At 42.0% G+C, this 27874-nt stretch overlaps 1 long non-coding RNA gene across 2 annotated transcripts; it reads left to right on the top strand.

The window, feature by feature from the left end:
• LOC129143090 (uncharacterized) lies at positions 1-27874 on the top strand. 2 transcript variants are annotated; one of them, XR_010149202.1, is made up of 7 exons: positions 1-162; positions 460-618; positions 1348-1809; positions 2000-2786; positions 7156-7224; positions 23504-23580; positions 27531-27874. It is a non-coding gene; the product is annotated as an uncharacterized LOC129143090 (long non-coding RNA). The 2 variants fall into 2 exon arrangements; XR_010149203.1 differs by lacking the exons at positions 460-618; positions 1348-1809; positions 2000-2786 and having other exon boundaries at positions 35-162.

The following is a 27874-nucleotide window of genomic DNA, read 5'->3' as shown; positions in this document are numbered from 1 at the left end:
GGGCAGAACTTAGAACCTCTGGATGAATAGAGACGAGGTAAAATTCTGGCACCTATCCACAGCCTGAACCTTGGAGAGCACCTCCCTTTCATATGACTTCTGCAAAGGGCATGTTTCAGCTCACAGGGACAAAGAGTCACTGCACCAGAGAACCAGAAAGAGGTGAGGAAGAACATGTGCTTTCAACCATTCCTGATGTCTCCCATATGTCATCTAGCCACCTTGTCGCTGCCTTTCACTGCAATGTCTCTTATTATCATGTTTTTAATATTTTAATGTGTTTCTATTTAATCACGAGCCATGTTTACAAAATTTCTATTGGCATGCAGCGTGTGTATCCCCCCATCCCCTGCCTTCTCTCCATTAATGTTTATGTCAGTCATTTACTTAAACCTAAGAATTGATAGGCAGTAGGCAGAGTGTGGTACACACTGATATGTCACCCTCATCCCCTTTCAGTGAAGAAATGTTTGTCCCCGGTGCTGAGAACACCACAGATGATCTTTCTGCCCAGAGCCACCATCTTGTCTCTAAATATCAGGGTTATCAATGCCTGGCCATCTCTTTTCAATTTGGGACAACTGCCAGCGACCACTAGCTAGCTCCAGAATTCCTCAGGTATGGAAGCTGTCCCTGGGTCTCCATCACATCTGACTTCTTCTTCTTTCCAATTATGCTTCTTCTCCCACCTCCACTTTCACAAGTGTGTTCCTCAAAGGAGCTCCTTTGTTAAATGGCCTGTACCTAAATGTCATCCCACAGTCTGCTTCTTGGGGTAATCCAAAATGCAACACACAACAAGCCCTGGTCCTTGCTCTTGAGAATTTATAAGTTAGGATGGTGAACTGGCCTCCACAAAACCAGGGACAGTGTGACAAACACATAAAAAGAAGCACAGGAAAGGGGCTGAGTGAGCCAATGGACAGTGTGAGGGAGCAGGGTGGGAGGGCAGGAAGGCTTCATAAAGGCAGTGATTAAAATGTGTCTTGAAGAGTAAAGAAAAATACCTAACATTAGGTGAATAAAAGCAGAGAGGTGATAGATTGTTTCAGATCAAAATCACAGACAAAATTCAAGAGTGGCTACATTTTAAGAGACATAGAAATGGTAGCAAAAGTAGTAAACGGCAGAGAGTAAACAATTAGATAGGAACCCATGTAGAATTTTGTGAGCCAAACTAAGGAAATTTGCCTTTTTTCTGCAGACCAGGTTTAAAAATAGAAGTTGATCCCTTTCAAAATAAAATCTGAGCCAGAATCCAAATGCATAAAACGGATACCAGCAAAGCTACCTGACTGATTATGGCAGGGTCTTAGAATTCAACCCAGTGCCTTCTCTCTTCTTCAGATGTTTCAGGAAACTGCCACAACCTTGTAGAGCACAGTTTGAAAGCTACTGCTGAAGAAATATGCCATCTTGAAGGCTTTTTAAACACGGGATTTGCAAGATAGGGTTCGCATTTTAGAAACATTATTCTGCTTGCTACACTACTGAGTTTGGATGAGGGAGACTTGAAGGCAAGGAGCTCTGTTATGAAATAACTACGCTTTTCTTACAGAAGAAGACTATAATAGACTGTATCAAAAATGTCTACGTTCCATAGCATTGGTGGAACCATGCATTACGTCTGAGGACAAGGACGGGAACCTTCTGTGGCGTGCTGTCAACAGCTTTAAATAGGCATTGAGTTTGAAGATAGAGCACATGAAGGGCATGTTACAGCAGAGCTGAAGGGAGAACAGTTGATGGGGCTTGGTGATCAACTGATTTGGAGAGTAAAGCAATGAGAAGAATGACATTCATGATTTGGTATGAATTAAGGGTTTATTGGACAGAAGAAATGATGGGAAAGAGCAGGCATGGTGTAGGGGTGGAGTTGGAAACTTCCTTTCATATGGGCAACACCTCAGCAACCTCATTTAGACATAGGACCTGTGCATAGTAATCCCTTTTGTCTTGGAGGTGAGTTGTTGATTTTATTTTTATTTTTATTTTTTAGCTCCTTGGCACTTCTTTCTAAGGTTAGGGATCAGAAAGAAACATAATTGAGTTCCTGCCAAATTGAATATGCAGAAAGGGCACTGATAGGGGGATCAGTTCCTTACTTCTACCATGAGACAGGCAAGATAAAGAAGAGTTGATAATTTCTGCACCCATCTTACTTCCTGCCCACCACAGAGCGGTTCACCCAGTGGCCTGGTTGGATGTTAGCCATTGGCAGGGCAAGAAATCCAACAATCGACTGTAGAAGAATTCCAGAGAATCAGTATGGATCTCTTTCACACAGACAAAGTCTTGTTCCAGCTAATCTTAGGCTCCTATGTGAGAGGAAAGATGCTGGGAGGCCAGCACGGTGGCTCACACCCATAATCCCAGCACTTTGGGGGGCCAAGGTGGGCAGATCCCTCGAGCCCAGGAATTCAAAACCAGCCCGGGCAACATAGTAATAACCCCCATCTCTACAATAAATTAAGAAAAATAATTAGCCAGATGTGTTGGTGCATGCCTTAGTCCTAACTACTCTGCAAGCTGAGCTGAGAGGATCACTTGAGCCCAGGAGGTCAAGGTTGCAAAGAGCCATGATCCTGTCCCTAGGCAACAGAACGAAAAAGATGTGAGAAATACTCAAAGTCTTGGTCTTTACCCAGAAGAATCAGAGCAAGGAAAAGAAAGATCTCTTTCCCCAGTTCGACATCCATCTTCCTAAATTTGGACAAAGGGATCCTAAACCACAGCGTCCTACAGTGAGTCAAAACGCCCATGCACTGATTCTCATCTCACTGGAGGTAAGCGCTGGGTCCGAAGTAACCTTCACTTTACCAGTTATGGTTACCCTTTATGTGAAGCTTGAATTGTTGCCTACTGTCCCGACTTTGTTTCACTCCCTAGCCTGCTTTGATGGGACCCTACATCCTGCTCTTCTGCCAGGCCATTTGGTTAGGGATCTGGGAGTTGTTCTATGTATCTCCATGTCATGGTTATTTCTCTTCCTTCAGATAGACCCCATAGGCCTCATAGGCCCCTTATGTCTTTTGTAAAAAGCCAGTTTCTTTGAACTAGAACCTTCCTACACATCATGTAGTTCACAGCATCATTTGGTTCTTAAACTTGACTGCCCTTCAGTGTCACCTGGGAAACGTTCCAAAAATATTGATTCTGGAGTCTTATCTTAATTTAACTGAATTTGAATGGAAGATTGAACATGGGAATGTGTATTTTATTTTATTTTTTAGAAAAACTTACCAAATCATTCTCACAGCTCTGAATGATTGGAGAACTAGTGACTGGGGTTAGTTTTCTTAAAATCTCCTTGTCCAAGTCTAGCTTTTGATACACACAACAGAGAAGGTAGTTGAAAGAAAGCTCTGGAAGAGCTCAGGGTTCTGATCTAGTATTGGAAGGAAGACCTACGCACGTTGTCTACTGGGCGAGCAGATGGCAAAGTTGGCATGCTGTCTGGAAGGTTTCAAATGCCGACTGCTTTTGTTTCTAGTCCAGATTTTGGGAGGGGTACACAACCTCCACCTTCACAAGCTGCCTCAGATCTGCTGAAGGACCTGGGAAAGTTGCTCAGTACAGACCCAGTATCCCACACCAGAGAGGGAAGATGACACTCATTTGTTTATATATCTGAAATAAGCAACTTCCAGATATATAGAGGAATAAATGTTTCCTTCCATCTCAATTCATCTCACTCTCCTAGGTTAACTAGTTAACTGACTAAAAGGTTGCTACCTTCGAGGCCAGGCATGGTGGCTCACGTCTGTAATCCCAGCACTTTGGGAGGCTGAGGCAGCAGGATCACCTGAGGTTGGGAGTTCAAGACCAGCCTGACCAACATGGAGAAACCCCATCTCTACTAAAAATACAAAAATTAGCTAGGCATGGTGGCGCATGCCTGTAATCCCAGCTACTTGGGAGGCTGAGGCAGGAGAATTGCTTGAACCCGGGAGGCAGAGATTATGGTGAGCCGAGATCATGCCATTGCACTTCAGCCTGGGCAACAAGAACAAAACTCCATTTCAAAAAAGAAAAGAAAAGAAAAAAGGTTGCTACCTATGTAGACACCATTGCATACGCGAATGTGGAAGCAGAGACAGAGGTAGGAAGAGGGACAGGGAGAGGGACAAAGAGAGAGAGAGAAAGAGAGAGAGAGAGAGGTACATTTGGCAAGTTATTTAACATTTCCACGTCACAGTTTCCTTATCTAGAGGATTAATGATGGCTCCTTCTTCATAGTGCTATTATGATAATTAAATGAGTTAATATTTGTAAACTTCTATGACCAATGTCTGGAACATAATAACCACTCTGTAAATGTGGTTAACACACATGCACATATGCTTTCAATACATAGGTTTGCAACTTGCAGTTTTTCACTGAAGATTATGTCTTAGATCTCCTTATATGACAGTACACACAAATATAGCATAATTTTGTAACAGTTACATAGATTGCATGGTGTTATATGGATGGACTCTACATTATTTAATATTATTCTTTGGCTGGGCAATCGCGTTGTCTTCAAAGTTAGTATTTTAAATACTGCAATAAATAATGCAGTGAATACAAGTATTTGTACTTGCATGAGTAGAAAAAAATTGTAGAATAAAAAGTCAGACTGTTGAGACAGGGGATGCAGATTTGCAGACATGAACAATAATGTCAGATTTCTACTCTCAGGCTGCCCCATTTACACCCACACCAGCAGCACATGAGAAAATCCACTCCCCTCACAGTCACAAAAGTTGGGTAGTACAAACTCATAAAAACCTTTACTAACGTGAGGTCTTGAAGAATAACAGCTTGATTTCATTTTAATTCCAGACAGAATTCTATCACAGGAAAGTTAGAAAGCAGGTATTATCAGCCTTTTATCTGGACAGTAGTAAATATCAATATCTAAACTGTAAGGTTGCCATGAGCTGAAACATGAAATGGGGTATTTAAATAAAGTTCTTAAGATTAGCATTCCTTTGCGGAGACTGCCAAACCCAAATCATCTAATGTTGGCATCACTATTAATAACATGTTTTTCCTTGAACCAATTGCTTCTTGGGGATAGGTAGATGATAGATAGATGGATAGATAAGCAGATAAACAGATCGATAGCTATATAATACAGATATAGCTTATAGACGAATAGATAGATGAATGTGGGCAGAGATAATACGTACATAGGTAGATGCCTAGCTTGGTAAATGATAATCAATAGAAATAGAGGCAGATAGAGATACAGAAATAGACATAGATAGGGGTAGATCTATGAAATCCTCTTAACATTTGCTTCTGTGAAGAAACTTTCAGGCTCTACTGAATGATGCTTTACTGTACCTCGAATTTAAATGATGCGATGTATATGATATCTGCGATGCATACAAAGACAGGGTCCCCTTGGACACAGGTCACCCTGGCTCACCCCACCAGGTCTGCCACGGACAAGCTGACCGCCTGCATATTCACTTTCTCCTCTCTGAATTTAATTTCTTCATTTATAAAACAAGGAATATAACATGTATAGCAAAGTGAAGTAGTGAAGATTGACAAAATAAAAAAGGAAGCATATCATCGAGTTTATGGTAAGCATGTGAGAAAGATCACCCTGTTTTATTCCTAAGTTACAGACACGGCTCACAGGCTTAAGTGTCTTGCTGTAGGTCATACGGCAGGTTAATGACAACACTGGGGCAAGAACACAGGTTACCCTCGTCCTGGGGAAGGCTCCCACACCAAGCTACACACTTTTGCAATGCTGTTCCAGATGTGAAAATCCGCTAAGACAAATAGGTACGTTTCTTGCCTCTGCCCTTCTGAGTCTAGCAGTTGAGAATACAACTATCTGCAAACCAATCTTGCAATTTCAAGCCAACATAATATTTGGGGTAATTATATTTACATAAAATTTTAATGACTATAATTAAAATGGATAATCCAAATTCTAATCATTATATTATAATTAACTAAAAATCTTATTCAAAAGCAAATATGCCAGGAAGACTTTCATCAGATGAGGAAGGTGCATGGCTGTAGTTTAAAAGCACGACTTCCGAATCGAACTTGATGAACACATGTGCTTCTTTATGTCTAAACACGTACAGAGCATTACCACCCACTAGAAGGAAGACTAGACAATGAGACTTTGCTCTTCATGTAAAACTTGTCCTTTAACACCCGGGTCAGGTTGTCAGTCCGAATGAGCTTCAGTGCATCCCTGGGGAATTGGTATTAGTCGGATTGAACACTAGATGGCACTGTGTTGCAACAAAATTTGGATTTTGAATGCATTTTTGTGTGGCTGTAAATAAGGTGTTGCTTGGGGTGGGGAGAGGTGAAATGTCTTTAGAAATAATCAGTCTTCCTCAGTGGTCTCTTAAATATTCACTTGGACCAAATATTCTAAGGTTTATCTATCACCTATGCAGCTTTATTTCAAATGAGCATGCACATAAGAGATGTGTCTATTTTATGTATCAGTGGTTTCAAAAGTCATATTCGAATACCCATTTTTTCATGGCTTTGTGTCATGAGATGGAGAGCAAAGCAAACTGAAAGCGGTGAGGCAATGTGTCCAGCTCTCCTTTCAGCCTGGGCTCTCACCGGACTTCTGGACTTATCGCACTGATGCTGAATGTCTCCACCCACAGGCCCCACAGGCATCACAGACCCATCATCTGGGACATCTTCTTATCACCAGCCTTCCAATCTCCCTAATATCCAGCCATTGGCAAGGCTATAAAGCCAATTTTGTGATATAAAATATTTTCGTGATTTATTTGACTTTTTTTGCCCCTCAATTATCACACCCAGTGAGTCATCAAGACTTGATTTTAATTCATCATTGCCTCCAAAACCCAAGCAAGCTGCTTGGTATATATGACCGAGTGCAGTGGAATCACTGTCATATTTCTTCTTTGCCTTTGACATCTTCTATTTTACAGCCCCAAGGCATTGTAAGTACTCCCACCCCTGCCTGGAAAGACAGGGACGGACATAGCTCTTTCTCTACCTCCCTGTAGCTCTTTCTCTAGCCAGCAAATTTTTTGTTTAAAACCTGACTCCAAAGTTCCTTCATCTGTGCATTCTTCCACATAGCTCCCCCTAACTTTGCGCATCCTGCATTCTAATGATTTCTTTGTATTTCTACTTTCCCTTTAGGTCACAAAAACACCATGGGAGACGATGATGTCTTTTCCTTTTTGTTATCTTGATAAAGCTTCATACATGGTAAGGAAGTGAAGGTATAAATAGCATTTTTGTAAGACGTGTAATATTTTCCTCTAACTTGGAATTTATTAATTAAAATTTAACAAAATGATAAAATGGAAATTTCAGTTGAGGAACTAACAAATCGACAGATGTCTTACTCCACAACGAGGTGCAAGATCTTGAGGCTGGATTTAGAAAGAGGAAGAGAAGACCAGTTGCACAGCTCATCACCCTTCACCCATCTGATGATATGAAAGGTTTGAAGGAAGCCAGAGCTGCAGCCAGATTTTCCTCCGATGAGTTTTGATGAACTACAAAGAATGAAGATGCTCTCCCTTGTCATCCCCAGTCAAAGAAAAGGCACTTTAAAGAAATCACTCACGAGCCAGATATTGCGGGTGTATTTTGGTGGACACAGTGAAGTCACGTCTGGCTCCCTCCGCAAATACTGGGAGGGTGAGAAGTGGGAGGCAGCCGTGGGACCGCTGAGTGGAGGAGGCTGACCTTTGAGGAAGCACGTGGGATTTTTCCCCGCGGAACAGACGTGAGCCATGAACACGGGAGCAAAAGTGTGCTAGAGTAACTCCCGTCAAAGAGAGACCCTTACTAGGGCAAGAAGACCTTGATCAAAGCATACCCAGATGCCGAGGTTCTGAGGAAGGAAATAAGTGACCACCAGGCATGGTGCTCTGATTATTAAGCTAGTTTCTCAGCTCCAAACTCAACCTTCACTGCTTAGCCTTGTGACGGTGGGAAGGCTGGGAGAGGCCAAACCACCTTTCCCCTTTGCCAGGGCTCCCTGATCAGTTCTGCCCATGTGCTACTAAGGGAAACGGTAAGGCTGGAGGAGGGAAAGGGGACACCACCCTTCTCTTTGCACACTGCTTATGCCAGCAGCATCCGAGCAATACCGCTTGCCCTGTAGTGCTTCTTGAGTCGGATTTCAGTTCAGTGTCTGGGTTTTTGAACATTTCTATAACCATTCTCCCTCCTCAATAGCACTCCCACATCAGAAGCTGAGTCCCAGCTCCCTGACTTCTCCAGATCCTAGCACTATCAGCACCAGCAGCAGCACACATTCCATTCCTGTGGGGCTTGGCTCTGTGAGGCTCCTCTCAGCTCCCAGATTCTCCCAACACAACTTCTTTCCTTTGTTCCCCCAGACTTCGAGCAGGTCATTTCTTGCTATGCCTGTCTAACCCCTTCCCTAAATTCAATTCTCTCTGTTAAGATAACCAGTATGTTTCTGCTTTCCAGTCTGGATTCTGATTGATACACAAAAGCTGCATTCCCACATCAAGGGAACTGCGAGTGTTCACCCTCCGTGGTAAGGGGAGACTGGGAGACCCCACAAAAGCATCCCAAGAGAGGAAGAGTCCCTTTACACACCTGCTGCCCCGTGTGTGGATGCCCACTGAGCACGGAAGTTGTCAAGTAAGAACTCTCAACTCCCTAGTGTTCCAAATCCCAGTTCTGGTGGAGTCAGGTATTACAGTCATAGCAGAGCAGAGGACCTTAGCAGCCCTAGGCAGAGAGGGGCTGAAGAAGCCAACCAAGGCTTCAGGTGTAGTTGGAGAAAGAAGTCTCAGCCTCGATCAAGTTTTCAGGTTGGATTAATACATGGGAATGAACTGTTACGTATCTGCTATATTGTTTTTGTGATATCAAGTAACCTGATTTTTTACATGTCCAAAAAAACAACAACAAAAAAGTATTGAAGCCTACCTTAAATTTCATCTAGGGACAAAAGGAAGAACTAGCCCACCAAGCAGGTTTAAAGGGAGTGTCAGACACAAAAATGACATGCCCCATATTGCAGTCTAGAAGGAACAATACGGTGAATTGTCTACTGCAGGTAAGCCAGGGGTGTTAACAGGCATCCTGAAAGGATACGGCGCAGGGTGCTGCAGCCAGGCAGTAAACAGTTGCATTTCTCTTTTCTCCACTGTCCTAAGGAGACTGCCCTGGGTGGCCCCTGCCTCGATTAGGTCACCAGATAGTTGCATTTGCCCTCCTCTGCCAACTCCCTAAGGTCAGGGTGGTGGCGTGCGGATTCCTAGGAGACGGCACAAGGTCTGAGGAAGGCTGGGTGGTGGACACACAGTTGATTAGTGATAGGAGCCATGGTGGAGGCTTGTCAAAAGTCAACAGAAATACAGACCAGCAGGGGTTGCCTGACTCTACGTGGAGCCTTGAGGCTGGGACTCAGCAAGAGCGGCAGGAGGGGACTGAGCTTGCTTTTAAGGACTGTTCAGAGAGCAAGGGGACCCAAAGGGAGAAGGAAGTGCATACCCTGACACAGAGAGTGAGGTGGAGACCCCAGCCGTGTCACAGAGCAGCGTGGGCTGGAGACTAAGCGCGGGGTGCAAGGGCTTCACGCGCCCTAGGGAGGAGGTCACTGTGGGCAAGAGGTGGAGTGGGGTATATGGAACAGCCAGGCACTCGCAATGAGTCCATCTCTCAGTTCACCCCGGTCAGCCCTAGACTTCTGGGCTAGCCCAGCCGCTCCTTGCGTCCTGGGATGGGCTGCAGGCCTGCGAGTGGCAGGCGCAGCCCGGCTGCAGGAGCGCGGCTGGGGCTGGCCGCTCTCGCTGCCCTCTCTCCGGAACTGTTTTTTTCTGTCCTGGTCTCTGAAAGCCTTATTGATTGCTCAAAGTGAACTTCTCAGCCCACGGTTTCCTCACCCCCGGGGCAGCTTGCATTTCCTCTGCCGCGGCCTCTGTCGCCTCCCCTCCCGCGCGCCTCGGCCTTTTACATTTCAAATGCTCGACAGCTGGGCCAACTTCTGCTTCCGCCCAAAGAAGGGCTCTTTGCCGCTCACAATGGCCGGCCAGTGGCGCGGGGGCTCTTTTCTCTCCAGCTGTGAGAGAGGCTTTTTCAAAGGCCGGGGGGAAGCTGCCGTCCAGCTGCGCGCCTGGCCACGGGGGCCCTGCATGCTAATCAGCGGCGCGCAGAGCCGGGCTCCGTGGGGCCGCGCAGATGCGCCCTCTCCGCCCGCAGCGCCTTCCGGGCAGGTGAGGCCAGGCCGGCCGGGCGTCACCGCAGGTGTGCACTCCGCGCGCGCACTCAGCTCGCTTTGGTGTTTCTCCAGGCCCCCAGGGCCCACCACTCCTGAGTCCCAGCCCACAGGTCTGCCCGAGTCTCCGCCCAGGAATGTGGTCCTGACGCAGGGTGCTGGAACCAGGCTTCTGTATGCACTAGAGAAATGCCCTTGGCTCTATGACGGTGACCACAGAACCTGGACACACTGGGTGGGGGCGGGGGCCGGGGGTGGTGGTGGAGTCCTGATCCTGGCCACAGCCAGATGATTTTTGGAATAATCCAGCTTCAACTTGTTCATCACAGTTTATTCCCAGTTGAGTGCTTTTGTTCACCCTGGTCTTTATTTTGGGAGAATCTTCTGCTTTGTACCATGAGCGTCACTGCCTGTGGAAACCCTCTCCATCTGTGAAGTCCTCTTTCATATGGCCTGGCTGTCCATCCCCGCAGGCATTCCAAACGTCTTCTCTTTGGAGCACCGTGTTATTTCACCATGGTATTTTGCATCTCCTGTGTGCCCATCTCCACCCTCAATCTGTTTCCCTGATTCACAGCATCTGTCTGGCTCCTGAAGGCATTGACTTTGCCTGGTTATGCTTCAAAAGCATCACCTCTGTCCATGGAATAGTCTCTCATAGAAAAACAGCTCTTTCTGTGATCAGAAGGTCTTATTGCCATCAGAATCTGTGGTCTATATCTCTTGAGCTCTGCATTTTGACATAGATTTCAAAGATTAGGAAGGTTATCACAGAGACCTAAGTATGGTTAAACATCGGAAATTCCATTAATTATTAGTTGCATCACCATTTCCATTCATGCAGAAAAATAACTTGATAAAATTTATCTCTTTTTTTGTGGTAAAAACAATCCTCAAGAATGGTCCTAGCCATTGCAATATGAAAAGAAAAAAAAAGAAAGAAATGAAATCTTTAAACATTTAAGTAATAGATAAAGTTGCTATTATATGCAAATAACATATTTTAATAGAAAATTCAAAAGAATCCCCAAACCATTAACACTAATGCCTACTATATTCAATTCATTTATTCAACAAACATTTATTGAATGCAGTGGCTATTCCATTTGCAGCAGGTGAGAAGTGCAGACAGTTATGCTTAGATGGGGCTAGTCTTTTATTTGTTTAAAAATAAATTTGTAATGTGTCTTATGATGACATGAATGCTCTGGAAAATAATTTAAAAAATTTATTCACATATATTTTTTGAAATAGATGGTGATCAGAGAAGGGCTCATAACAATGAGATGACATCTGAGCAGTGCCTTGAAAGAAGTGAGGGAATTAGTGAATAGCTGAGCGGAGTAGGGGGTCATTCTATACTGGAGAACGATAAGTATGAATGGTTCAAGGTGAGGTTGGAGAAGTGATGCAGGTTCAGATGACTTAAGCTCTTGAAGGATTTGAGATGGGGACCGTTCATGGTCTTCACACTCATTGCTGAACGAAGCACAAGATTGAAAACTGAGCAGGCTCTTTTTTACCACCTCAGCTTAGGAGTGTGCGGTGGATGTGGGGGTGTGTTGCTCATAACTCCCCCTGAGGTCTGAGGTATTTATTATCCCTGTTGTTGAAGGGTCGGGTGGCTCCCCGGGACATCCCTCCCCATAAATTTCTCAGATAAAGAAAGCCATCTAGCACAAGGAAATGTCCTCTTCCTAGAAGCAGCCCACTTCTAATGATGGCTGACATGGGAGGACAAAGACACAGCTCATGCCTCCATCTGGAACAATTCTGAGATGCGATTTCACCTCCAGGGCCCTGTGGGATCAGCTAAGGCTCTGCTGGAAATGAATCACAGTTCAGTTCAAGTCTTCCCTCTGCCCAGATCTCCACCTCTAACTCCCATACAGGGAAATTCCTGAAGGGCTGGCCCAATAACCTCCCATACCAAATCTGTGACTCAATTTCCCAGGGAACCAAAGACAAGTGGTACATTCTTATTTTTTTTCAACAAGAAGTAGTCACATTCTCCCATGTTGGTGAAAGTGCGATGAGAAATGCAGTCTGTGTGCCTGGAAGAGAAACCCCATTGGTGAGCATTTACAATGTCCATCATATGTCCCTTTAGATATCTACAAAGATACTAAGTAAGCAAGTTGATGTATGAACCCAGACTTCAGGAAGTATGTCCAGACTGGAGATACTAATCCTGGGTGGTATTTAAAGACATGGAACTGGGTGGTATTACCTAAATGCAGGTGGAGAAGAGAAGAGATGCAAGAACTGAGCTGTGGGGCACACCGATACTTACAAAATCCAGGAGATAACAATGAGCCCGGAAAGGAGACTGAGAATTTAAAGATGGGCGTATTCTGTGTGATAAAGCTCCTCAGTAAACACCCTAAGAGACTCCCACACTTGTACACAAGGAAACATGTAAAATGGACATTGCAACATTTCTTTTTTTGTAATACAGAATAATGGAAATGATTCAAATATTCAGCCACATAAGAAAGGATAAATAAATCATGGCAAAATCATAAAGTGACATAGAATATAGCAGTTAGAACCTGCGGGCTTGCATGGCGTGTGTTGATATGGATAAATCTCAAAAACATAATGTTGAGCAAAAATCCAGGTTTCACCAGTATCCATTTAATATGCTACTATTCATAGGAAGCTTAAAAAGCATTCAAAATACACCCTAGATTGCTTATGGACACATACTTGTGTAATAACCATCTGCACATGCGATGCTGTACATTCTGCAGTGGGGGAGGGAATGGGAGTTAGTGTGCATCCTGCATGTCATACATGCTGCCCTTTGCTAGCCTTGTTGTTGCTGTTGTTGTTGTTTTGTTTTGAGATGGAGTTTACTCCTTTACCCAGGCCAGAGTGCAGTGGCATGATGTCAGCTCACTGCAACCTCCGCCTCCTGGGTTCAAATGATTCTTCTGCCTCAGCCTCCCCAGTAGCTTGGACTACAGGCACGCACCAGCACGCCTGGCTAATTTTTGTGTTTTTGGAGATGGGGTTTCACCATGTTGGCCAGGCTGGTCTCAAACTCCTGACCACAAGTGATCCACCTGCCTTGGCCTCCCAAAGTGCTGGGATTACAGGCAGGAGCCACCATGCCTGGCTCCCTCGTAATGTCTGAAGTATTTTATACAGAAAGACACCTTCCCATCTTACTATTATAAAGCCCCTCAAATATTAACAAAGTCAGCCCTGTTAGGTGTCATTTGTAACCACAAATTGAAAATCACTGGTAGCCATTACCTTTGATTCACTTGTGTGTTGCCAATACATCATGATGATTACAGTAATAATAATGAAAATGATTGTAATGATGATATACCCTTTGTTTAGCCTACATTGTGGTGGACACTTTGCCCAGCCTTCTGATGCATTATTTTATTTAATCCTCTGTAGGATCCCAGAATAGAGAGATGATTATTACTCTTATTGTGCAGATGAGAAAACTGATGTCTAGAGAGAATGAATAAATCCCATCTTTCACAGCTGGTAAGCAGCAGAACCAGAATCTATCCCACCATTGTTTTCCTCTAGAGAAAATATTCACCCTTGAGAAGCTTCACCCTCTCTCTGCACAGTATGAGCTTCAGACCATGTGTTCGGTTATTGTCTGTTAACTAAAAGTGAACCACCAGAACTGGAGGTGCCTGCAAAGGCCAGCAGGAGTAACAGCATGCGTCTGACACAGGTCCCAGAGAAGTTCCGGCTTCTCTTCTTTCTGAAGTATTGAACCACAGAGTAGTAGCAGAAATACCGTCAAGCCTTCTTTCCCATGTTCCCACGGCAGTGAACCCATTCGTGCTCTCAACACTTTCCATTCCACATATTTCTTCATAACAGAAGGTGTCAAAATGCTCCATGCTTCCTCTTTTGGGGAAATTAACTTAATTCAATTGAACTGCACTTATAATCACAGACGGGAATGACCTCAGAGAACTTCATTTCAACCCTCTCATTTTACAGGCGGAAAGGAAAACCCCCAAATTTAAGTGACGTCCTTGTTCCATATAGCACCCTTCCTTACTGGAACCCAGCGACTCTCAGTTCTATTTGCAACGGAGAACCACCTGGGGAATTTGAAAACATTCTGCTGCCCTGGCCACATTTCCACATACTCTGATTTAATTGGTCTGGGGAGGGACTTGGCTTTCGAACTGTCTTCATCTCACAGGTGCTTCCAATATGCAGCCATGGTGGAGAACCTCTGCTTTGTGTCTCCTTCCCTGACACATTCACATAAACACATCTTTGATCTTGCTGGCCCAAAGAGTAATGACTGAAGCTATGAGCTTATTTTACCAACAGAAGTGGGACTGGTTGGGAACAAATTGGGCAATGTTTGCTCTTCTAAAAACCCTCTGAGGTTGTTCTTAGGAGACTTTTCCCCCTATTTTTCCATAGACAGGTCTTCTGATATGTTAGGTTTTCTTCAGTGCATTTTTTGAGAGGTAAAGAAAATAAAAAAACATTGTTTTTATCAGCCACAAATGGAATATATTTGGGAGTAATGGCAGCTCAGAAAGTTAAGGATTGGATTTAGTTATATTTTGATAATCTGTAAAAGCCTAGCTCCAGCTAATAGAATGCATATTTTATTTAAAGCAGGCATTGTCAAACTTCTTCTGTAAAGGGCCAGATAGTAAACATTTTCAGCTCCACAGGCCATATGGTCTCTGTTGCAACTACTCAACTCTGCCATTGAGGTGTGAAAAGCAGCCACAGATAAGACATAAACAAATGGGTGTGGTTGTGCTCCAATAAAACTGTATTTAGAAAAACAGACAGTGGGCTGAATGTGGCTCATGGTCATTATTTGCCAATCTCTAAAGTGTCAGATTAGAAAAAGTACTGTTTGATGATGCTCCAACTCTAACAAAGGCCAAAATAGAATTTAAATGTTTTGCTTAGATGATGGGGGTTTCTGAACTTAAGAAAAAATCCCTAATGTTGTTTTAATATTTGACTCGGGTGTCCAAAAGCTTGCAAGACCCCAGTAGAAATTAAACAGAGTTTATTTCAGTGCCTTTTGAGCATCTCTGTATCTTTTTAATACATCCTACCTTTGGTGCTATTTACAAATGTTTCTTTTTTTATCTTAATAAAAATTTAGCAAAAAAGTCTGCTAAACCCCAGAAGCGTCAGATAATTACTTGGAAAATGGAAAGGCAGTGAACACTAGTCATTTCGTAATTTCAATTTTATGATTACTTTATTACAGAAAAACTTTCATAATAGTTGCATCATTTGAATCAGTTTTCGGTTTCAGCCCAAACCACGGGCACTTACGAAAACCTACCCTAACTTGATTTAGGTCTTCGAGCAAACCTAGAAAAATACTTACTAGAATGAAAAGAATCCTTAATGTGTTCTAATCATTGCTATGAGAGGTTGGAAGGCAGGCAAATGCTTTTCCTTTGCTATTCTCTCAGCTTGTAACATCCTGTCTAAATTCTAATAGCATCTCATGGCTATACAGGGCTCTTTCAGGAATAGAGGAAGGTGGCATTGAAAGTTAAGTATGACTTTCCACTGCAACTTGGCAATGACCACTCACTTTTGCATTAATAATGAATGAGTATCTAAAGGTTAGTGAGCGAAGGTAGCAGAACCAGCCAGAGGGAGTCATCAGGAAGCATCCCAGCTGAAATACACTGTGCAAGCCTGGGAGGAAAGAGGTTCCCCTGAAAGGCACTATCTGGACTGATGGGTTTTCAGGGAGCCAGTCATTCACTAAACCCATATAGGCTGGGAAGCAGATAAAGAACGGAGGCTGCAACGTAATCAGATGGGATTTGGGAACAGAAAGTCAGATAATACCATGTCTGTCTGGACCTTAGACCAGCGCTCTAGAGAGTTCTCTGAGTAAAACGTCAAAGTTTGAGACTTTTGCAGGACACTTTCAACTCTCAGCTGCCTTCAACTCCTTATTGTCACTTTTGCTTTGTTTACTTTACTGCAATTTTCATTTATGTTTTCTCACACCTGTAATTCCAGCACTTTGGGAGGGTGAGGTGTGTGGATCACCTGAAGTCAGGAGTTCAATACCAGCCTGGCCAACATGGTGAAACCCCGTGTCTGCTAAAAATACAAAAATTAGCCAGGCGTGGTGGCAGCCACCTTTAATCCCAGCTACTCAGGAGGCTAAAAGAGGAGACTTGTTTGAACTCAGGAGGCAGAGGTTGCAGAGAGCCGAGATCACACCATTGCACTCCAGCCTGGGCGACAGAGCGAGACCTTGTTTCAAAAAATAATAAATAAATAAATAAATAAATAAAAATAATAAATAAAATTTAGGCAGCAAGAGTAGGAGGTTTGATTGTGTGTCTGTTGCTCTAGTCTCAGGAGCCTAATCAGCCAGCCATGAACTCATGGTTATAGGGTTACAGCATTCCTATGACTTTTAAAGTCCTAAGATTGGTTCAGTCAACAACCCAAAAAGACTAATCATAGTGTGAAATATCTACTTCCTGTGAACTGTACATTGTCATATTTCCACTTTAGTGCTGGGGAGTGCTAAAAAAAACCATGTTGGTGCTAAAGAAAATACCTTCTTCTTCATGTCAGTAGGGAAAGTTTGAAAATTAGCCTTGTTTTCTACCAGCAAACTCTATTCATTTGTTCTTTCATTAAATCCTATTACTGAAATTCTGCTGGGTGCCATCACTGTACTAGGCATGAGGAATACAGTGGTTAGGAAGATCCTGTCCCTCTCCCAAGGAGTTCCTAGATAGGTATGGAAGGATGACAAGAAATAAATAGCTACCACTATTATGAGTCGCATGGTAAGCACAGGGTGCTGGGACAATTCATAGCAGTGAGTTTCTCCCAAATCTAGGAGTCAGAGAAAATTTTCCAGGCGAGTGATATCTATCTCGAGACTAAGAGGATGAAGATGTCTTTGTTTTACATCTGAAAATTTATGTCAATTTTATCAGCTGATTTGAATTTTTGAATGAGGATTGCAACTAGAATAGATTGTTGGTTTTTACATTAACTCTTCCTCTAATAAAGTTGCCATTTTTGTCCCATCACAAAGAATGTATATTAAGTAACACTATATGATTTTTTAAAAAATCATATATGATTAAGTAATATTATACAATTTTTTAAAAAATCATATATGATTAAGTAACATTATACAACTTTTTGTTCAAGAAAGGACAAAAACATTACTGGAGAAACTAAGCATCTGGTTCATCCGATGTCATTAGACACTAGGGCCTACAGATAAGAAAATGATGATGAAGAAATGGCAGAATTTCCCCTTGATGATGGGAGGCTTGGTCAAGGCCAGGAAGACCACTATGTAGGGACTGTGTGGAAGAGACCTTCAATACTCTGACTCACTCCCCAACTAACATAACTGCTACTGACTGCTGGCACCATATTTTAATCAAACTTTTTCAAGATTCATCCATCCATTCATTCAAAATATTTTTAATGAAATATTTCAATAACAACTGAAAGTGAAATGGCCCTTTAAATGGAAGAGCTCATTTTTTGTGAGTGAAGCAAACAGGAGAGTCATTCCCATCAGGGTGTCAGGACCATTCGTGGTTGGCATATGTCAAGTGTTGATACTCAAAGGTGGGCAGAACTAACTCAACCTGAGAAAACAGAAAAAAGTTCCAGATTCAGGCAGGTGGGGAAGAGAAAGAAGAGCATTCTGTTTGGTCCATTTAGGTTAAGCCGAGTGAAAGGACAGGATGTGCTTTAGAAAGAGCGAGCAGCTTGGTTTCTTTAAAACATTAACGTTCTGGGAATAAGGATAGAAGGACAATTTGAACAGAATGTGGGGACATTTTTTCACTTTTGGGGATTTTATGCTTTGATCAATTTGGAATTACTAAAGGACTTTGACCAAGGCAGTGATTCAATTAGTTTGTCACGTAGAAGATTCTTCTGCCAATACAACGGTGAAGGGCTGACCACAAAGACAATAGAGACAAATGTGTGTGCATATGTTGGGGTAGGTGGAGAATAAAATTCAATTGCCCTGTTGAGAGATAGTGCATTGAAAGGATGTATTGAAGGCAATTTTGGGAATTAAAATGTTCAACATTATTTGACCAGTGAAATGTGGAGGTGAGCATGAGGAATCAAGAATTATTATAATTTTCTCATAGAATACATGTTATGGCACAGGGGAAGCCAAGAGAAGCATGTTTAGGGGAATATGTCATGAGATACAATAATCTTAGGTGATGGGCTTCTTGATGTGCCTCAGCTTTCATCATGTATTTCTTCTTATTTCCTTCACTCAGAAGCTGTAATTTATGCAAGCTTCGACTGACTGTAATTCACTTACTGCTCAATGAATATTCCTCTGAATGATCTGTAAAGGCTATTTTGTCCAAAAGCTGTGTCTGGGACAAATGTGATAGTGTCAAGGGATTTCATTCTGGACAAATGCATAAGAAAAAAATTTTAAAAGCTGAACACGCCAAATTTCTTATGATGAAATATTTCTTTAAAAAATAGGAGAAAAAAGTACAACGGCTTTAGAAATACCAGGTGAGGGATGTGTGAACTGATGAGTGTGTGGCTGTCACTTGCCCGTTATCACACGGTAAAGTGTCAGCAATGCCTCCACACCAAGTTAGACAAAGAGAGCCTTTAGAACCTATTCTAATTACTCTAGAGATGCCCACAGAAGGCTGACTCTGCACTCTGTTGATTTATTTGAGTAAAAAAATTAAGTGGTTCAGACATAGGATGGATATATAAGATCAGTCTTGGATTAGCTCACTGCACTGTATACCTTTTCCTGTGTTCATGGGTCATTTGAGCCAGTGGAGCTCTGTCTATAAGAAGACCTTTGTGCCTAGGGCTGAAGCGTGGGAAAATATAACATGTTCTCCTGTTTTCGATCATTGTGTCCCATCTTAACTGCAGAATGAGTGTTGGAAAGAAATTCTGACTTTGAATTTATCACAAAACACCCTTCAGTGTAGGATCCCAAATACTCTCTGAATGATTAAATAAATAAGTGAATGGATATCTTTCCTCCTGGAATGAAAATGGTATTTAAAGTAGACCTGGGTTTACCTCCCAGCTCTGATCTTGATTAGGTGTAAAACCAGGTGCAACCTATTTGACCCATCTTAGCCCCAACTTCCTCCCTTACCTGAGAAACAGGTAGAGATACCCATTTCATACACTAGTACATAAGGAGCAGAGGTAATATAAGCAATGGACTTTACTCATTGTTTCAACAGTTGGCTTTCAATGCATGGTAGGTCTTACTAGGGTTATAAAGATTCTTTGCCAAGTGTCTGATTCTCTAAGCTTGATATGGTTTGGCTGTGTCCCCACCCAAATCTCACCTTGAATTGTAATAATCCTCATGTAGGAAGGGTGGTGCTAGGTGGAGATAATTGAATCATGGGGCAATTTCCCCCATACTGTTCTCATGGTAGTGATTAAGTCTCACAAGATCTGATGGTTTTATAAATGGGAATTCCCCTACCCAAGCTTCTTGCCTACCACCATGTAGGACGTACCTTGCTCTTCTGCCATGATTGTGAGGCCTCCCCAGCCATGTGGAACTGTGAGGCAATTAAAACTCTTTCCTTTATACGGAGCTTGCAGTGAGCTGAGATTGTGCCACTGTACTCCAGCCTGGGCGACAGAGCAAGACTCTGTCTCAAACAAAACAAAACAAACAAACAAAAAACCAAAAACTCTTTCCTTTATAAATTACCTAGTCTAGGGTATGTCTTTATTAGCAGCATGAAAACAGACTAATACAAAGCTCTATCATATACCCACCTTGTCAAAAAACAGGAGGAGATGGGAAGAGGGTGAAAATTTTTAAAGGTAAGAATATTGAAGGAGAACTATGGTTGAGAATACATGCTGAGGGAATCTAGAATATTCAAAAGAGAATTGGCACTAGGGATACATGTATCATAGCACTCCTTTCATGGTTTATCCCAGAAATAGAAGCTTTTTTGGATAAAGGATTATTTGTGCAACCATTGATGAGGAGAGGAGCTGACAACAGACTGGAGCGTAGGTAATGTGACACTTCCTCGTGCCAAACTTTCAACACAGCTTGTCGTGGTTCAGCAGCATCAGTGGGATTTATTGGTTTGTTGAAAGTGACAATAGGCAATGATAAACAAAGGAGATTGTTACAATAAGAATAATTTTGGAGTTCTAAATCAGATATAATTTCACCAGAGAGAATGAAAGTATGGAATTTTACAAGTTGTGTGTGTGTGTGTGTGTGTGTGTGTGTGTGTACACCATTATGCTGTGGTCAGGCAGCTGCTTTTCCTTCTTTTTAATTAGCATTTTAAGAAACATTTCACATTCATTGTTTGTTTTTATATACTCTAGTTTTCTTTTTTTTTGTAATCATTAGAGTCTCTGTTTTATGTGTATTTCACACACACACAAAAACACACACAAACACACTCTTTCAAAATCCCAAAATGGTATTTTTTAATTGCCCTATGTCTCTAAGTTAAAGGAAGCTAACATTTTCACCTCTCCTTGTTTCAAGTAATATTGTTTATCAGCACTGAACTTTTCCTTTCTCAAGATGCCTGTGTTTGACTGTGAGTTTGATGATCATTCCCCCACATGCCTATGTGAAACCTGTAATTAAAGACATTTTATGAAAAATACTGTAGTTGTCACAAGCTAAAAGACCTTGCCTTCAAGTGGTGAAGCTGAGGCTCCAAGTGCTTAAGTTAAAATATTGGTTATATAATTGACACATGTGCGTGTCAACTAAATGATTTCTTTTGTTTTCTCTTCAATATTAAATATTTAGCAGAAAGAGATAAGTGCAAAAAAGCAAGTGTATAATATGATCAGTGTTTTGTTTTATTTCCTTTTTAATCTTTGATTTTTGAAGATCTTAATTCAACAATTAAAGGGCACTTAGTGCCACCACTATCCTCCATCTCACTCCCTCATGGAGCAACTACAGACTTTAATTTCTTTTAGTCCAAGTAAGATAGCTGTAGAACAGGGAAACTTTAATATGCATAAAGGCTGAAGGGTACTAGAGCTTAATTTCTTACTCACATAAAGTATAAAAGAGGTGTTCCTGTTGGTGGGCATCCCTCTTCCAAGCAGGGATGCAAGGTGCAGTTTTTTTCTTTTCTTTTCTTTTCTTCCTATTTTTTTTTTTCTTGAGATGGAGTCTCGCTCTGTTGCCCAGGCTGGAGTGCAGTGGTGCAATCTCTGCTCACTGCAACCTTCGCCTCGCGGGTTCAAGCGATTCTTCTGCCTCAGCCTCTGGGACCACAGGCACATACCACCATGTCCAGCTAATTTTTGTATTTTTAGTAGAGATGGGGTTTCACCGTGTTAGCCAGGATGGTCTCGATCTCCTGAACTTGTGATCCTCCTTGGCCTCCCAAAGTGCTGGGATTCCAGGCATGAGCCACTGTGCCTGGCCCAGCTTTTTTCATATTGAGTAGAAGCCCAGGTAGAAGAGAAACTCGTGGAAGATGGCTAGAGCAGAGCTTACGGGCCAAGCTGGAACCTGTAAAACAGTATACAGCTGTTTTGCTCATAGTTTATGGGCTAGAACTCTGTTACATGGGCACACCTAACTGCAAGAGATCCTGGAAAATGAAGACCAAGCATGCATGTGTGTACACAGGAATGCATGCACAGAAATGGAATCACACTCTTCCCATATTTTGCTGCGCATTGCTTTTACCATATCAGCCCATACAGCTCTATTGCATTATTCTTAGAGTTTGTATAGTGTTTTGATAGAAGAATGTTTTATGTTTTATTTAACCAGTTTATAAGCCCTCATTTTTAAAACCACACTAACTTTCACAACAGAGTAAAAACCTTGCTTATTAATTCTATGAAATGACGTGTTTTGGAGATTTGAATTTTGTTGGTAATTAAGCCTTTATCACACCAAGCACCACTTTTCATCTGAATTTTAAGGAATGTTTGCACGAATCTCTTTCCAAATTCATTGCGCAGTTAGGTGCTTTCTTAGAAAAAAAAAATCATCCACAGACAATAATTTAACAATTTTATTCATGAGAATGGGGATCCCCCAAGCACTCAGTTTGTCTGTCCTATTTCCCACTCTTCTTGACTAGTTAACTGTTGCCCTAGGCTGTGGATGTAAGCAAAGTATGCTTATTTGGGGCCAACATATACAAGATCGGCTGCAAACTTCAAGCTGTCTTCCCCTGTCATGGTGATCAAAGATGTCTCACATTGAAGTGGTAGATGCACTAGATCAGAGTGATAAGAATCATTGAATTACTATGTGGAGGGCTACCCTGAAAAATTGCCAAGAACTGCAGTGGAATTTTCATGACTAAGAAACGCAAACCATTATTGCATCAACCTTCTAAGACATAGGTGTTATTACCAGAGCATATTCTAGCCTAAGAAAATGCTTATGCAGTATTATTTATAATATTAATCATATTACTTTACATTATTATATTAATTTACATGTTTTGATGGATTTATAGCTTGCATAAGGCTTTCCTAATCATTAGCTTAGGAAATAATTTATGACTTGTACAACAATGCAACTGTGGGTAGAGACAGTTTTGAGATGTGTTCTACTCAACATTTATGAATTTATGCTATTTTACTTTTGAGTTTGCATATCTTCTTTTAATAACATGTTTCTGCTTTTGTGTATGTCTTCTATCCTATTGCAACTTTTCATGTTATGTGATTTTAGTAGGCAACATTCAAATTTAGTTTTACCTGTAATAGCAAAAGTGAATTGTCTCAGAATGAGAAGCTGAGAACCACCTTTCTAAATAAGCTATTTTACTCTTAGTCCATATAATTTGAAGCCTTTTCTCTATCAGAAATATTATCTCAATAATACTTCAAATTGCTTCCTATCTATTTTTATTTTTTTTAAGACAGAGTCTCCGTCTGTCTGTCACCCAGGCTGGAGTGCGGTGGCTCGATCTCAGCTCACTGCAACCTCTGCCCCCTAGGTTCAAGTGATTCTCCTTCCTCAGCCTCCCAAGTAGTGGGGACTACAGGTGCATGCCACCACACCTGGCTATTTTTTTTATTTTTAGTAGAGAAGGGGCTTCTCCATGTTGGCAAGGCTGGTCTCGAGCCCCTGACCTCAAGTGATCTGCCCGCCTTTGCTTCCCAAAGTGCTAGGATTACAGGTGTGAGCCACCGCACCCAGCCTCTGTCTGTCTAGTTTTAAGAGTGGTCCTGTGGCAATCCTTAGCTTCTCTATGTGTTTTTAAACTTAATTCCATCTTGTCTCTCTTTACTTCCTATCTATAGAACACTTCACTCTGTCTCGATTACTACATGGTGAATTGAAGTTTCAGTAGAGAGGGAGTTGAGCTGATACTGAGGAGGTATGTATGCTAATACTGCCCAGTACTAACTTGGTGTCCATTTTAGCAGAAGGCAAGTCACTGCGTTCCTTTTTTCAATCAGTAAAATTATAAGGCTGGGTTTGATTACCAATTAAGATTTTTCTGTATACCAAATTATCTGGTCTTTGGAGAATGAAAAGCTGTTCAAATCTTATAATCAAGCAGCAAAGAAGTACTAGGTAACATATTTTCAGTATATGCTATGAGCCAGTTCACAATGCCATGCACTTCACTATATCATCTCATTAAACAAATTTGTGAGATTCTCTTACAATTTCTGTTTCATACATGGGAACTGAGGCATAGAGAGTACCATGCTCAGGGTCATGGAAGGAGTAAGCACTGAAACCGGCAGTTGCATCTGAGTGTATCTGACTCCTGGATCTCAGGTCTTCTACAAGAAAACAATAGTAGTTGCTACATAGGCCCTCAGAAAATTAACACAATAAATAATAGGTGCTGTAGTTTGTACCAGAAGCCAGGCACATTTCTGCCCTTGGTTGCAGCCTCTTCTGCCCAGACATTGTCGGTCCATACTTCCACAACCTGTCATCTCATGGTTAAGGAATCCCTTAGGAGCAGCAGCCACTGCAGCTTCTGGGCTGGCTAGCCATGCTTCTGTAGATTCCACGGGTGGGGAATGGATCTAGACAGCCTATTAGTCACAGCACAACAGGCAGCATGAGCTTCTTGTTGCATCCGTTCCATATGTCCCCAAGGTAGGCCCAGGTGATTGCCATGTACAATGGGGTCTGCATCACAGCTGAGGAACATGGGGTGCCAAACCCCTAACCTTAATGGGGCTGCTAGCAAACCTGCCCAAACTTTGTTTCTGAAGGAGACACTATCCTTATTATCTTGATCACAAAACAAGTCTGCCCTTTGCCCTTAAGGGAGACACTAGCTTCTAATGCTGCTAGATAAATGTAGTCTGAGAGGCAGAGACACCATAGAGAACTGCATCCTGACAATTCCTAAAGGTGAAAATGTGGCCAGAAGCAAACTCTATTCATATATGTGTCCATCTGGTGGGCTTCCATAGCATTTGCCTTGCTCAGACTTCTCTTCACAGCCAAGAAGGATGATACAACGTAGAGCATGGAGTGTGGATGAGAAGTCCCCACAAGTTCCCCAGAAGGCTATTTTTCTCTGGAGCAGATAGTCTGAGTGTAGATTGGTATAATCCATTTGGAAAACATTTTGGTAATATGAAGAAAAAGACATATAAGTACACTGATACACATTCAATGGAAATTACAGGTCTTGGAATCAATTCCCAAAGGCATAATTCAAAACTCTTGGGAAGACCCACAAAAATAGATCCTTTATGCAGCAAAAAGGTGATCATAACTTAAGAATAGGAGAATAGATATGATATAGTGTATTTTCTTGATGAATTATTATCTTTTTACTTAAAATGATGGCTATGGACTCCAACAATAAGAAAAATGTCTATGACATAATGTTATATGAAAAACTGGGTTTAAACTGTGTATATAATATGAGTACAAATGTGGTAAGACACTCACTCCTAAGGGGAAAATGTTTGAAGAAAATTCATTAACTCCTAATCATTTGTTGAATTAGACTGAGAGAATGAAGAATAACTTTTTTTCTCTTTCTATAATTCCCTGCTAACTTTAGACACATAGTTAGATTTTATAAGGAAAAATATGTATAAGGCTAAAAAGAAAAAAAAAATTGTAGTGATGTATTAATGTCCTCTCTAGACCTAAATCAGAAACCACCAAGCATTTTTCTTCTTTTTAATGTTGTCTTTTCATTTATTAGGTTTATTAATTAAAATCCCTCCATTAAACCTATTTGTCTGCCCAGCATAAAACAGCATCCGGGCCTCTAAAGAGAAGTCATGGGACAAACTACCTGCCCAGGGCTCACTGTTGAGGCAAAGGTACCCTTCATCGGACAGGATTCCATTTTTTCTCTCCTGGATCTTTCCTCTTTTATCTATCTATCTATCTATTTATTTATTTATTTATTTATTTATTTATTTATTTATTTACTGAGACAGGGTCTCGTTCTGTCCCCCAGGCTGGTGTGCAGTGACGCGATCTCGGCTCACTGCAAGCTCCGCCTCCCAGATTCTCGCCATTCTCCTGCTTTCGCCTCCCGAGTAGCTGGGACTACAGGCGCCCGCCACCACGCCCGGCTAATTTTTTGTATTTTTTTTTTAGTGGAGACGGAGTTTCACTGTGTCAGCCAGGATGGCTTCGATCTCCTAACTTCCTGATCCGCCCCCCTCAGCCTCCCAAAGTGTTGGGATTACAGACGTGAGCCACCGTGCCAGGCCGATCTTTCTTTTCTCTACAGGATTCCCCCCAGGAATAAAATGCAAATTTGCATGGGTATTGCAAGGTCCTTAGAAGTTAGTATTGACTCCTTCATAATCCTCTGGCCCCACCCGTCATTAATAGAGCCTTCCATTAACAGCATCTCCCCGCCTAAGCATGCTGGGTCCCACCTCGCGACCACCCCTTACTCTAACTGGACCCACACAGAAATTTTTTCAAGCTCCTAGAATGTTCCAGGGTCTCTGGCTTCCGAATCTATCACCTACAGTTCTATCTGCCCAGAACTCTCTGCCTCCCCAATTCACTCTCACCAAACTAGCTGTTTCCTGATTAAAATTGCTTTCTTCATGACAAAAGCCTGTACTCCAGATCCCCCGGTCTGGATCAGGCACCCCTGCTGGGTCTCCTCCCTAGGAGACTTCACCTTAGTCCCTGCCGTTACCTGAGTCTCATCGCCCTCGTGGTGCTCTCAAATGCTCCCTCCACAGTCTGGGAGGTTTTCACTGGGGACTATCCTGGAAAAGGCGTAACATGTGATTCTAAGAGGTGACAGTGAGCACCCACATGTCATCTCAAACTGCTGAGAACAGGGAAGGCAGGTGAAGGTCCCGCTTCTATTGTTTTGTAACAACGTAAAAGCACAGTTTATTTCCTACATAAATTTTATTTTCTAAAGAGGCCTGATCTTGGGTACTGAGATGTGAGATGGACTTCACGGAGAGCTGGCTGCATCACGAGCCCCAAAGGGTAAGAATCAGGCCTGGGACAGAGCACTCACACACATACCGTGTGCTCACAGGTAAGGGCAGGGGTGCGCAGCAAAGAAAGCTTTCCATGGCTCCCATGTAACCTGACTTGTATCTCTGCTTTCACAGAATGAGGCATAAAACTACCAGCTAGGCACTAGCCTTCCTTTCTATTTAAATTTGCTCTATTGGAATGCGTTTCTATGTCTCATCTAAGTTATTGTCTCATAGTGCTTGGATAAACTTTGTTTTCCATTATCTTCCTAAAAATAAACTTCTTGAAATACTGTGTGTTAAATCATCTCAACTTACATCTGAGGTAATCAGGCTTTTGGTAAATTCATGAAGTATTTGTTCCAAGTGTTGGAAATTCACCCTTGAAGTCTCATCTCTGAATGAAATGTCTGCCTTAGAGAATAACAATGATCACAGCACCCCAGGACTTCTCCTGTATCAGTGGTTCTCCTCCCTCACCATCTAAGGGGAGGGGCAGAGAAACACCTGCTCTCTCATGGCAGCTCCACACCCCTCCCCACATCGGACTTCCTCCTTGGTGGAGAATTACTGACCATTCCTGTTAAGAATACAGCACATCTGACAAATAGATTGAATTGAAAAATGTATAAAATCATCCAATTGTTAATTGGAGAACTAGGTAAAATCCTTAATATGTAGAGAAATTTAAACGTACTTTTATAGGTTTATATGTATTTGGACAAAGATTTTTTTGTTTTTCTCCAGGCTAAAACACCCATAACCATCATCTTTGGTGAGGAGAAAAGACAGATATTTTAAAAAAATTTGTGTGATGAGAAATTATTTATTCAAATATTGTTTTTTCTTATTTTCAAACTTTATTTTTTCCCTAAAGATAAATACCCATCACTGTATACATCTACTTCTTGGAATTTGCAAGGGAACCAGTCAACAGATTTTTCAAGCCTTATAAGTTTATCCGCCTGAGAAGTTCACCAGCTACATAACATCCTGGACTCTGGAGCCCAAGAGATGTGTAGTTGCCATTTTGGAGCCATTTTCTTTAATAAATAAGTAGTGAGGCTGCCATTCTTGTCAAAATTGAGGACCACAACCCTACTCATGAAACTGAAAGATTGTTTGTTATGAGGAGTTCTGTTTGAGCCATACAAGCAATGTATCCTTTTTAAAGAAATGTATCCGGAATCTTAGGTGTTCATTGCTCCAAGCCAAGTGCAG

This window comes from Pan troglodytes, chromosome 12 (genome assembly GCF_028858775.2).
Source record: "Pan troglodytes isolate AG18354 chromosome 12, NHGRI_mPanTro3-v2.0_pri, whole genome shotgun sequence".
Taxonomy (NCBI): Eukaryota; Metazoa; Chordata; class Mammalia; order Primates; family Hominidae; genus Pan; species Pan troglodytes.
The sequence above is the reverse complement of the archived record's forward strand: the minus strand, read 5'-3'. Positions and strand labels throughout refer to the sequence as shown.